General features: G+C 48.1%; 10 non-coding genes across 10 annotated transcripts; all 10 read left to right on the top strand.

Moving 5' to 3' along the window:
* Window positions 1-600: 600 nt before the first annotated feature.
* Window positions 601-673, top strand: TRNAV-AAC (transfer RNA valine (anticodon AAC)). Its single transcript has one exon. It is a non-coding gene; the product is annotated as a tRNA-Val (tRNA).
* A 1,336-nt stretch (window positions 674-2,009) lies between these two features.
* TRNAP-UGG (transfer RNA proline (anticodon UGG)) lies at window positions 2,010-2,081 on the top strand. The gene has a single exon. It is a non-coding gene; the product is annotated as a tRNA-Pro (tRNA).
* A 444-nt stretch (window positions 2,082-2,525) lies between these two features.
* TRNAV-UAC (transfer RNA valine (anticodon UAC)) lies at window positions 2,526-2,598 on the top strand. Its single transcript has one exon. It is a non-coding gene; the product is annotated as a tRNA-Val (tRNA).
* A 1,521-nt stretch (window positions 2,599-4,119) lies between these two features.
* On the top strand, window positions 4,120-4,192 carry TRNAV-AAC (transfer RNA valine (anticodon AAC)). Its single transcript has one exon. It is a non-coding gene; the product is annotated as a tRNA-Val (tRNA).
* Window positions 4,193-5,528: 1,336 nt separating this feature from the next.
* On the top strand, window positions 5,529-5,600 carry TRNAP-UGG (transfer RNA proline (anticodon UGG)). The gene has a single exon. It is a non-coding gene; the product is annotated as a tRNA-Pro (tRNA).
* A 444-nt stretch (window positions 5,601-6,044) lies between these two features.
* On the top strand, window positions 6,045-6,117 carry TRNAV-UAC (transfer RNA valine (anticodon UAC)). The gene has a single exon. It is a non-coding gene; the product is annotated as a tRNA-Val (tRNA).
* Window positions 6,118-7,638: 1,521 nt separating this feature from the next.
* On the top strand, window positions 7,639-7,711 carry TRNAV-AAC (transfer RNA valine (anticodon AAC)). The gene has a single exon. It is a non-coding gene; the product is annotated as a tRNA-Val (tRNA).
* A 1,336-nt stretch (window positions 7,712-9,047) lies between these two features.
* Window positions 9,048-9,119, top strand: TRNAP-UGG (transfer RNA proline (anticodon UGG)). Its single transcript has one exon. It is a non-coding gene; the product is annotated as a tRNA-Pro (tRNA).
* A 444-nt stretch (window positions 9,120-9,563) lies between these two features.
* On the top strand, window positions 9,564-9,636 carry TRNAV-UAC (transfer RNA valine (anticodon UAC)). Its single transcript has one exon. It is a non-coding gene; the product is annotated as a tRNA-Val (tRNA).
* Window positions 9,637-11,157: 1,521 nt separating this feature from the next.
* On the top strand, window positions 11,158-11,230 carry TRNAV-AAC (transfer RNA valine (anticodon AAC)). The gene has a single exon. It is a non-coding gene; the product is annotated as a tRNA-Val (tRNA).
* The last annotated feature ends 866 nt before the right edge of the window (window positions 11,231-12,096 follow it).

Raw genomic sequence — 12,096 nt, 5'->3', positions numbered from 1 at the left:
TGGGCCAAAAGGTCTAAAGGATAGAGGCGTTTTATGTCATGTTCGATGACGACCATGGAAATGACTCTAGTCATATTGCAGAAGAGAGAACCATGTGCATTTTCTTGCCTTGCGATGTATTCGCCCACTCTCTGCCCTCAACCCTAGGAGCAGGGTCTGAGCAGTGGTGCTTCTGTGCCCTCGCTCGTTGGTGTCCGGGTCCAAATCCCCAACACACCCTTTTTCGCAGAAAACACACAAATTTTACTCAAAATACACAAAGCTTGAAGATTCCTCATTCCACTCAAAGCATTGTTGTGCAAAATATTTTTAGCCTCAGGAGAAAAAAAGGATCACCATGCCTTGGCTTCCTTCCTGCTTGCTTTCAGTGTGCTCTGTGTGATGCTTTCACAGGCTCTGGTTTCAGGCATTTAGGCATCAGATATTTGTCTCTACCCGCAGCTGTGACTTTTCAGTACATCTGAGTGTACGCTTGCTGGCTGACAAGGCTGCAATTTTCACACTTACTCCTCGCTTTGCGAGCAACTGCTGATCAAGTATAGAGGCAATCGGGCAAACATATGAGGGGAATTTTGCTCCTTCAGTCAAGCCCTCATGCTTGTTTCTGTAGTGTAGTGGTTATCACGTTCGCCTAACACGCGAAAGGTCCCCGGTTCGAGACCGGGCAGAAACAATGGGCAGTGTCTGCTTTTGTGTTTGCTCCCTAAAAGCTTAGTCTCACTCAGGGATGGCCTTTAAAAACTTGTGACCTGTGTAAAACTTGTATTACTATTGCAGGCCGGTAAAAAGTTATCTGCATCTTTGCGTAGTCGTGCATGTGCCTGGTTTCTTATTCTGTTTTTTACTTTTTTTTTTCTTGGCCATGTTATATTGTGGGGCCTTTAAACCTGTCACCTTGATAGGAACATTGCAAGCGGCAGCATCGACAAGTGCAGACTGAGGAGTCAGACCTAAACACAGACTCAGCTGTCAGGATGGCCGAGTGGTCTAAGGCGGCAGCCTCAAGAGAGCTTGATCTTCAGTTAAGCTAAGCATCCTGGTTTGCTCATGTAGTTGTGGGTTCAAATCGCACTTCTGATAGGTCTATTTTCTGCCCTTAAATCTTCCTCTGCTTGCACAGCCAGCTCCCCACAACACTATCTTTGCAAGCTGCTGTAGCATATGAAAAGAAATCCACCAACCCTCCGGCTGGGCCCTCAATCAGCATTCCATGTATTTCTGGAAGGGGCATCTCAGTCACGCCTTCTGTTAGAGCTACACCTTATCACTGTAACTACCATGCTGGTTTCTACTTAAGCAGTTGATTCCATCGTTTGAAGTGAGGCTCTCCTGCCACTTTTGGGCAGAGAAGGCACTGCCCCTGCAACAACAACAGGCAGACAAGCTCAACCTGGGTTTCCTGGTTAGGTGGGCAGAGCAGAATGGCAATGGTCCCTCCTTGTGACTTGAAATTAACATGAAGAAGACAGAGAGGCAGCTGGGAGTAGGCAGTACCCATGCACCCCTGAACACTGTCTTGCGATTTTCACCCAATTCTGAAATGAGTCGGGAGGAAAGGAGGTGATTTTCCTATCGAAGGCCATTCTGGGAATTCAGCCACCCCGCGTCTCCCAGGTGAGTGTTTCAGGCCTGTGAGGCACTCATATAAATCTCGCCTGATCGAGCACTGAGCGAGCAATTGTGCTTGAATACAAGAGGCATGCTCCTCTGGCTCAGGCGCAAGAGATGGCAGGCCCTTCAGTGCTTCTGGTCTGGAAGTCTACGGTGCAAGGGCCCAGGTCCTGCGGAGGCGTATAACTACCAGAAAGGGTCTGCTTTTCTCATCAGCGCCACAGTTCAGCTTGCTAGCATAGGGCTTCTTGACTACCTCTTGCCTTGCTAGAGGCAAAAAAAAAACCCTTGGCACAAAACATCAATTGCTATGGCACGCTTAGAAGGAGAGTCTCCAAGTGGCCCTGCTTTTTCACAAAGACACTTCAGAAGATGTTTGAAAGGCTTTGGCAGCAGCAGGCTCGTTGGTCTAGGGGTATGATTCTCGCTTTGGGTGTGAGAGGTCCCGGGTTCAAATCCCGGACGAGCCCGTGCCTTCATAGGTTCGATCTGTTTTTAAACAGGAGTATTTCTGCTTTCCACTCTTGTAAGATGCCATGGTGGAATGCATTGCATGCTTTCTACTGGTGTCGAGGCAGTTCGGCATGATGAAGGAGTGCGGGATTTCTTTCTAACTGCTTTTTTGTGTTGGAGCAGCACTTCTCGTTGGAACATGAAATGCACAGTGCTTCTCCAAAGTAATTGCAGGGCTGGTTTTGAAATCACCTCTTGGAATGAAAGTGATCCCAGTTCCTTTCTTCCAAAGGAAGAGATCCTGTCAGAAAGGCTCAGCTTTGAGCGTCATGAATATTGTCCCTTAGTCCTTGCATTCCAGTCCAAAGCATAGCCACATAAAGAAAGCAGGTGTGTCTGTTTCCAGTGCAGTGGTTCCAGTCCAATGCATAGCCACATGAAGCAAATAAGCAGGCATGTCTGTTTCTGTAGTGTAGTGGTTATCACGTTCGCCTTACACGCGAAAGGTCCCTGGTTCGAGGCCAGGCAGAAACAGCAAGTTGCTGTGCTTTATCACATTATTTGCATTTACCACCTCACCTGACAGGTAAATTGAAATTAAAGAGGCTGTGTCTATCCCTCACCATCGTGAGGTACTACGCTCCAAGGGCATCGGTCTCAACTCACCAAGAGAAGACGATACACCTTACGGCAGTCAGTTGCTCCCTTTTTGACCTTTCCATTGAAGCCTGGGCCTACTGTGGTCAAGCCAGCCAAGGAAGGAAGGTATGAGAGCGAAAATGGCTTTCCTACCTTCACCAAGAACATACACCTTGAGCAAAGAAAGGGCCAGACTTACAAGGCCCTATCGCCACCGGCACATCATCTTTAGTGACGCCCCGGTGGCACTATGTACTGTGCCGTATTTACAAGACGCCGTTCAACCACGTTTTGTGGCTTAACACCACCTTGTAAATACGGCCCCTTCACACGCAGCCCTTTCCCTGGAAGGGGCGTGCAATGGGCGTTGCTCTGGGTGGGCCACTGCAACACCATAGCATTTTGATGCTGCTCCAGTTTTACGAGTTTTTGTAAATCTGTGGCAGCGCCAAAAACCAAGCGCCATACAATGGGTGTCGTTATAGTGGAGAAACGAGCAGAAATGTTTTCATTTCTCCTCATTTTTGCTCTTTCTATGTGTGCTGCACGAACATATCGCCACTGAAGATTTCTGTTGTGCAGGAAGGTGTGCCTTCCTGAACAAAAACAATTTCCCCCTCCACGCAGCCATCCTTGTACCATGGCGCAAGGATGGCTGCGTTGGTGCTCGGCAGCTAATTTAGAGCTGGCGCAGAGGGAAGCACAGGGGTGCGCTGTATTCTACTAAATACGGCGCTTCCCTGCATTTTGAAAATGACTGAGTGCGAGGCTGCCAAATTTGGCAGAGCGTCTCACTCAGTCATCCTCTTGTAATTATGGGCCAAAAGGTCTAAAGGATAGAGGCGTTTTATGTCATGTTCGATGACGACCATGGAAATGATTCTAGTCATATTGCAGAAGAGAGAACCATGTGCATTTTCTTGCCTTGCGATGTATTCGCCCACTCTCTGCCCTCAACCCTAGGAGCAGGGTCTGAGCAGTGGTGCTTCTGTGCCCTCGCTCGTTGGTGTCCGGGTCCAAATCCCCAACACACCCTTTTTAGCAGAAAACACACAAATTTTACTCAAAATACACAAAGCTTGAAGATTCCTCATTCCACTCAAAGCATTGTTGTGCAAAATATTTTTAGCCTCAGGAGAAAAAAAGGATCACCATGCCTTGGCTTCCTTCCTGCTTGCTTTCAGTGTGCTCTGTGTGATGCTTTCACAGGCTCTGGTTTCAGGCATTTAGGCATCAGATATTTGTCTCTACCCGCAGCTGTGACTTTTCAGTACATCTGAGTGTACGCTTGCTGGCTGACAACGCTGCAATTTTCACACTTACTCCTCGCTTTGCGAGCAACTGCTGATCAAGTATAGAGGCAATCGGGCAAACATATGAGGGGAATTTTGCTCCTTCAGTCAAGCCCTCATGCTTGTTTCTGTAGTGTAGTGGTTATCACGTTCGCCTAACACGCGAAAGGTCCCCGGTTCGAGACCGGGCAGAAACAATGGGCAGTGTCTGCTTTTGTGTTTGCTCCCTAAAAGCTTAGTCTCACTCAGGGATGGCCTTTAAAAACTTGTGACCTGTGTAAAACTTGTATTACTATTGCAGGCCGGTAAAAAGTTATCTGCATCTTTGCGTAGTCGTGCATGTGCCTGGTTTCTTATTCTGTTTTTTTCTTTTTTTTTTCTTGGCCATGTTATATTGTGGGGCCTTTAAACCTGTCACCTTGATAGGAACATTGCAAGCGGCAGCATCGACAAGTGCAGACTGAGGAGTCAGACCTAAACACAGACTCAGCTGTCAGGATGGCCGAGTGGTCTAAGGCGGCAGCCTCAAGAGAGCTTGATCTTCAGTTAAGCTAAGCATCCTGGTTTGCTCATGTAGTTGTGGGTTCAAATCGCACTTCTGATAGGTCTATTTTCTGCCCTTAAATCTTCCTCTGCTTGCACAGCCAGCTCCCCACAACACTATCTTTGCAAGCTGCTGTAGCATATGAAAAGAAATCCACCAACCCTCCGGCTGGGCCCTCAATCAGCATTCCATGTATTTCTGGAAGGGGCATCTCAGTCACGCCTTCTGTTAGAGCTGCACCTTATCACTGTAACTACCATGCTGGTTTCTACTTAAGCAGTTGATTCCATCGTTTGAAGTGAGGCTCTCCTGCCACTTTTGGGCAGAGAAGGCACTGCCCCTGCAACAACAACAGGCAGACAAGCTCAACCTGGGTTTCCTGGTTAGGTGGGCGGAGCAGAATGGCAATGGTCCCTCCTTGTGACTTGAAATTAACATGAAGAAGACAGAGAGGCAGCTGGGAGTAGGCAGTACCCATGCACCCCTGAACACTGTCTTGCGATTTTCACCCAATTCTGAAATGAGTCGGGAGGAAAGGAGGTGATTTTCCTATCGAAGGCCATTCTGGGAATTCAGCCACCCCGCGTCTCCCAGGTGAGTGTTTCAGGCCTGTGAGGCACTCATATAAATCTCGCCTGATCGAGCACTGAGCGAGTAATTGTGCTTGAATACAAGAGGCATGCTCCTCTGGCTCAGGCGCAAGAGATGGCAGGCCCTTCAGTGCTTCTGGTCTGGAAGTCTACGGTGCAAGGGCCCAGGTCCTGCGGAGGCGTACAACTACCAGAAAGGGTCTGCTTTTCTCATCAGCGCCACAGTTCAGCTTGCTAGCATAGGGCTTCTTGACTACCTCTTGCCTTGCTAGAGGCAAAAAAAAAACCCTTGGCACAAAACATCAATTGCTATGGCACGCTTAGAAGGAGAGTCTCCAAGTGGCCCTGCTTTTTCACAAAGACACTTCAGAAGATGTTTGAAAGGCTTTTGCAGCAGCAGGCTCGTTGGTCTAGGGGTATGATTCTCGCTTTGGGTGTGAGAGGTCCCGGGTTCAAATCCCGGACGAGCCCGTGCCTTCATAGGTTCGATCTGTTTTTAAACAGGAGTATTTCTGCTTTCCACTCTTGTAAGATGCCATGGTGGAATGCATTGCATGCTTTCTACTGGTGTTGAGGCAGTTCGGCATGATGAAGGAGTGCGGGATTTCTTTCTAACTGCTTTTTTGTGTTGGAGCAGCACTTCTCGTTGGAACATGAAATGCACAGTGCTTCTCCAAAGTAATTGCAGGGCTGGTTTTGAAATCACCTCTTGGAATGAAAGTGATCCCAGTTCCTTTCTTCCAAAGGAAGAGATCCTGTCAGAAAGGCTCAGCTTTGAGCGTCATGAATATTGTCCCTTAGTCCTTGCATTCCAGTCCAAAGCATAGCCACATAAAGAAAGCAGGTGTGTCTGTTTCCAGTGCAGTGGTTCCAGTCCAATGCATAGCCACATGAAGCAAATAAGCAGGCATGTCTGTTTCTGTAGTGTAGTGGTTATCACGTTCGCCTTACACGCGAAAGGTCCTTGGTTCGAGGCCAGGCAGAAACAGCAAGTTGCTGTGCTTTATCACATTATTTGCATTTACCACCTCACCTGACAGGTAAATTGAAATAAAAGAGGCTGTGTCTATCCCTCACCATCGTGAGGTACTACGCTCCAAGGGCATCGGTCTCAACTCACCAAGAGAAGACGATACACCTTACGGCAGTCAGTTGCTCCCTTTTTGACCTTTCCATTGAAGCCTGGGCCTACTGTGGTCAAGCCAGCCAAGGAAGGAAGGTATGAGAGCGAAAATGGCTTTCCTACCTTCACCAAGAACATACACCTTGAGCAAAGAAAGGGCCAGACTTACAAGGCCCTATCGCCACCGGCACATCATCTTTAGTGACGCCCCTTTGGCACTATGTACTGTGCCGTATTTACAAGACGCCGTTCAACCACGTTTTGTGGCTTAACACCACCTTGTAAATACGGCCCCTTCACACGCAGCCCTTTCCCTGGAAGGGGCGTGCAATGGGCGTTGCTCTGGGTGGGCCACTGCAACACCATAGCATTTTGATGCTGCTCCAGTTTTACGAGTTTTTGTAAATCTGTGGCAGCGCCAAAAACCAAGCGCCATACAATGGGTGTCGTTATAGTGGAGAAACGAGCAGAAATGTTTTCATTTCTCCTCATTTTTGCTCTTTCTATGTGTGCTGCACGAACATATCGCCACTGAAGATTTCTGTTGTGCAGGAAGGTGTGCCTTCCTGAACAAAAACAATTTCCCCCTCCACGCAGCCATCCTTGTACCATGGCGCAAGGATGGCTGCGTTGGTGCTCGGCAGCTAATTTAGAGCTCGCGCAGAGGGAAGCACAGGGGTGCGCTGTATTCTACTAAATACGGCTCTTCCCTGCATTTTGAAAATGACTGAGTGCGAGGCTGCCAAATTTGGCAGAGCGTCTCACTCAGTCATCCTCTTGTAATTATGGGCCAAAAGGTCTAAAGGATAGAGGCGTTTTATGTCATGTTCGATGACGACCATGGAAATGACTCTAGTCATATTGCAGAAGAGAGAACCATGTGCATTTTCTTGCCTTGCGATGTATTCGCCCACTCTCTGCCCTCAACCCTAGGAGCAGGGTCTGAGCAGTGGTGCTTCTGTGCCCTCGCTCGTTGGTGTCCGGGTCCAAATCCCCAACACACCCTTTTTCGCAGAAAACACACAAATTTTACTCAAAATACACAAAGCTTGAAGATTCCTCATTCCACTCAAAGCATTGTTGTGCAAAATATTTTTAGCCTCAGGAGAAAAAAAGGATCACCATGCCTTGGCTTCCTTCCTGCTTGCTTTCAGTGTGCTCTGTGTGATGCTTTCACAGGCTCTGGTTTCAGGCATTTAGGCATCAGATATTTGTCTCTACCCGCAGCTGTGACTTTTCAGTACATCTGAGTGTACGCTTGCTGGCTGACAAGGCTGCAATTTTCACACTTACTCCTCGCTTTGCGAGCAACTGCTGATCAAGTATAGAGGCAATCGGGCAAACATATGAGGGGAATTTTGCTCCTTCAGTCAAGCCCTCATGCTTGTTTCTGTAGTGTAGTGGTTATCACGTTCGCCTAACACGCGAAAGGTCCCCGGTTCGAGACCGGGCAGAAACAATGGGCAGTGTCTGCTTTTGTGTTTGCTCCCTAAAAGCTTAGTCTCACTCAGGGATGGCCTTTAAAAACTTGTGACCTGTGTAAAACTTGTATTACTATTGCAGGCCGGTAAAAAGTTATCTGCATCTTTGCGTAGTCGTGCATGTGCCTGGTTTCTTATTCTGTTTTTTACTTTTTTTTTTCTTGGCCATGTTATATTGTGGGGCCTTTAAACCTGTCACCTTGATAGGAACATTGCAAGCGGCAGCATCGACAAGTGCAGACTGAGGAGTCAGACCTAAACACAGACTCAGCTGTCAGGATGGCCGAGTGGTCTAAGGCGGCAGCCTCAAGAGAGCTTGATCTTCAGTTAAGCTAAGCATCCTGGTTTGCTCATGTAGTTGTGGGTTCAAATCGCACTTCTGATAGGTCTATTTTCTGCCCTTAAATCTTCCTCTGCTTGCACAGCCAGCTCCCCACAACACTATCTTTGCAAGCTGCTGTAGCATATGAAAAGAAATCCACCAACCCTCCGGCTGGGCCCTCAATCAGCATTCCATGTATTTCTGGAAGGGGCATCTCAGTCACGCCTTCTGTTAGAGCTACACCTTATCACTGTAACTACCATGCTGGTTTCTACTTAAGCAGTTGATTCCATCGTTTGAAGTGAGGCTCTCCTGCCACTTTTGGGCAGAGAAGGCACTGCCCCTGCAACAACAACAGGCAGACAAGCTCAACCTGGGTTTCCTGGTTAGGTGGGCAGAGCAGAATGGCAATGGTCCCTCCTTGTGACTTGAAATTAACATGAAGAAGACAGAGAGGCAGCTGGGAGTAGGCAGTACCCATGCACCCCTGAACACTGTCTTGCGATTTTCACCCAATTCTGAAATGAGTCGGGAGGAAAGGAGGTGATTTTCCTATCGAAGGCCATTCTGGGAATTCAGCCACCCCGCGTCTCCCAGGTGAGTGTTTCAGGCCTGTGAGGCACTCATATAAATCTCGCCTGATCGAGCACTGAGCGAGCAATTGTGCTTGAATACAAGAGGCATGCTCCTCTGGCTCAGGCGCAAGAGATGGCAGGCCCTTCAGTGCTTCTGGTCTGGAAGTCTACGGTGCAAGGGCCCAGGTCCTGCGGAGGCGTACAACTACCAGAAAGGGTCTGCTTTTCTCATCAGCGCCACAGTTCAGCTTGCTAGCATAGGGCTTCTTGACTACCTCTTGCCTTGCTAGAGGCAAAAAAAAAACCCTTGGCACAAAACATCAATTGCTATGGCACGCTTAGAAGGAGAGTCTCCAAGTGGCCCTGCTTTTTCACAAAGACACTTCAGAAGATGTTTGAAAGGCTTTTGCAGCAGCAGGCTCGTTGGTCTAGGGGTATGATTCTCGCTTTGGGTGTGAGAGGTCCCGGGTTCAAATCCTGGACGAGCCCGTGCCTTCATAGGTTCGATCTGTTTTTAAACAGGAGTATTTCTGCTTTCCACTCTTGTAAGATGCCATGGTGGAATGCATTGCATGCTTTCTACTGGTGTCGAGGCAGTTCGGCATGATGAAGGAGTGCGGGATTTCTTTCTAACTGCTTTTTTGTGTTGGAGCAGCACTTCTCGTTGGAACATGAAATGCACAGTGCTTCTCCAAAGTAATTGCAGGGCTGGTTTTGAAATCACCTCTTGGAATGAAAGTGATCCCAGTTCCTTTCTTCCAAAGGAAGAGATCCTGTCAGAAAGGCTCAGCTTTGAGCGTCATGAATATTGTCCCTTAGTCCTTGCATTCCAGTCCAAAGCATAGCCACATAAAGAAAGCAGGTGTGTCTGTTTCCAGTGCAGTGGTTCCAGTCCAATGCATAGCCACATGAAGCAAATAAGCAGGCATGTCTGTTTCTGTAGTGTAGTGGTTATCACGTTCGCCTTACACGCGAAAGGTCCCTGGTTCGAGGCCAGGCAGAAACAGCAAGTTGCTGTGCTTTATCACATTATTTGCATTTACCACCTCACCTGACAGGTAAATTGAAATTAAAGAGGCTGTGTCTATCCCTCACCATCGTGAGGTACTACGCTCCAAGGGCATCGGTCTCAACTCACCAAGAGAAGACGATACACCTTACGGCAGTCAGTTGCTCCCTTTTTGACCTTTCCATTGAAGCCTGGGCCTACTGTGGTCAAGCCAGCCAAGGAAGGAAGGTATGAGAGCGAAAATGGCTTTCCTACCTTCACCAAGAACATACACCTTGAGCAAAGAAAGGGCCAGACTTACAAGGCCCTATCGCCACCGGCACATCATCTTTAGTGACGCCCCGGTGGCACTATGTACTGTGCCGTATTTACAAGACGCCGTTCAACCACGTTTTGTGGCTTAACACCACCTTGTAAATACGGCCCCTTCACACGCAGCCCTTTCCCTGGAAGGGGCGTGCAATGGGCGTTGCTCTGGGTGGGCCACTGCAACACCATAGCATTTTGATGCTGCTCCAGTTTTACGAATTTTTGTAAATCTGTGGCAGCGCCAAAAACCAAGCGCCATACAATGGGTGTCGTTATAGTGGAGAAACGAGCAGAAATGTTTTCATTTCTCCTCATTTTTGCTCTTTCTATGTGTGCTGCACGAACATATCGCCACTGAAGATTTCTGTTGTGCAGGAAGGTGTGCCTTCCTGAACAAAAACAATTTCCCCCTCCACGCAGCCATCCTTGTACCATGGCGCAAGGATGGCTGCGTTGGTGCTCGGCAGCTAATTTAGAGCTGGCGCAGAGGGAAGCACAGGGGTGCGCTGTATTCTACTAAATACGGCGCTTCCCTGCATTTTGAAAATGACTGAGTGCGAGGCTGCCAAATTTGGCAGAGCGTCTCACTCAGTCATCCTCTTGTAATTATGGGCCAAAAGGTCTAAAGGATAGAGGCGTTTTATGTCATGTTCGATGACGACCATGGAAATGATTCTAGTCATATTGCAGAAGAGAGAACCATGTGCATTTTCTTGCCTTGCGATGTATTCGCCCACTCTCTGCCCTCAACCCTAGGAGCAGGGTCTGAGCAGTGGTGCTTCTGTGCCCTCGCTCGTTGGTGTCTGGGTCCAAATCCCCAACACACCCTTTTTCGCAGAAAACACACAAATTTTACTCAAAATACACAAAGCTTGAAGATTCCTCATTCCACTCAAAGCATTGTTGTGCAAAATATTTTTAGCCTCAGGAGAAAAAAAGGATCACCATGCCTTGGCTTCCTTCCTGCTTGCTTTCAGTGTGCTCTGTGTGATGCTTTCACAGGCTCTGGTTTCAGGCATTTAGGCATCAGATATTTGTCTCTACCCGCAGCTGTGACTTTTCAGTACATCTGAGTGTACGCTTGCTGGCTGACAACGCTGCAATTTTCACACTTACTCCTCGCTTTGCGAGCAACTGCTGATCAAGTATAGAGGCAATCGGGCAAACATATGAGGGGAATTTTGCTCCTTCAGTCAAGCCCTCATGCTTGTTTCTGTAGTGTAGTGGTTATCACGTTCGCCTAACACGCGAAAGGTCCCCGGTTCGAGACCGGGCAGAAACAATGGGCAGTGTCTGCTTTTGTGTTTGCTCCCTAAAAGCTTAGTCTCACTCAGGGATGGCCTTTAAAAACTTGTGACCTGTGTAAAACTTGTATTACTATTGCAGGCCGGTAAAAAGTTATCTGCATCTTTGCGTAGTCGTGCATGTGCCTGGTTTCTTATTCTGTTTTTTTCTTTTTTTTTTCTTGGCCATGTTATATTGTGGGGCCTTTAAACCTGTCACCTTGATAGGAACATTGCAAGCGGCAGCATCGACAAGTGCAGACTGAGGAGTCAGACCTAAACACAGACTCAGCTGTCAGGATGGCCGAGTGGTCTAAGGCGGCAGCCTCAAGAGAGCTTGATCTTCAGTTAAGCTAAGCATCCTGGTTTGCTCATGTAGTTGTGGGTTCATATCGCACTTCTGATAGGTCTATTTTCTGCCCTTAAATCTTCCTCTGCTTGCACAGCCAGCTCCCCACAACACTATCTTTGCAAGCTGCTGTAGCATATGAAAAGAAATCCACCAACCCTCCGGCTGGGCCCTCAATCAGCATTCCATGTATTTCTGGAAGGGGCATCTCAGTCACGCCTTCTGTTAGAGCTGCACCTTATCACTGTAACTACCATGCTGGTTTCTACTTAAGCAGTTGATTCCATCGTTTGAAGTGAGGCTCTCCTGCCACTTTTGGGCAGAGAAGGCACTGCCCCTGCAACAACAACAGGCAGACAAGCTCAACCTGGGTTTCCTGGTTAGGTGGGCGGAGCAGAATGGCAATGGTCCCTCCTTGTGACTTGAAATTAACATGAAGAAGACAGAGAGGCAGCTGGGAGTAGGCAGTACCCATGCACCCCTGAACACTGTCTTGCGATTTTCACCCAATTCTGA

The sequence above is a fragment of the Pleurodeles waltl genome, chromosome 10 (assembly GCF_031143425.1).
Source record: "Pleurodeles waltl isolate 20211129_DDA chromosome 10, aPleWal1.hap1.20221129, whole genome shotgun sequence".
NCBI classification, from domain to species: domain Eukaryota; kingdom Metazoa; phylum Chordata; class Amphibia; order Caudata; family Salamandridae; genus Pleurodeles; species Pleurodeles waltl.
Note: the sequence above shows the minus strand (reverse complement) of the source record. Positions and strands in the feature narration are given on the sequence as shown.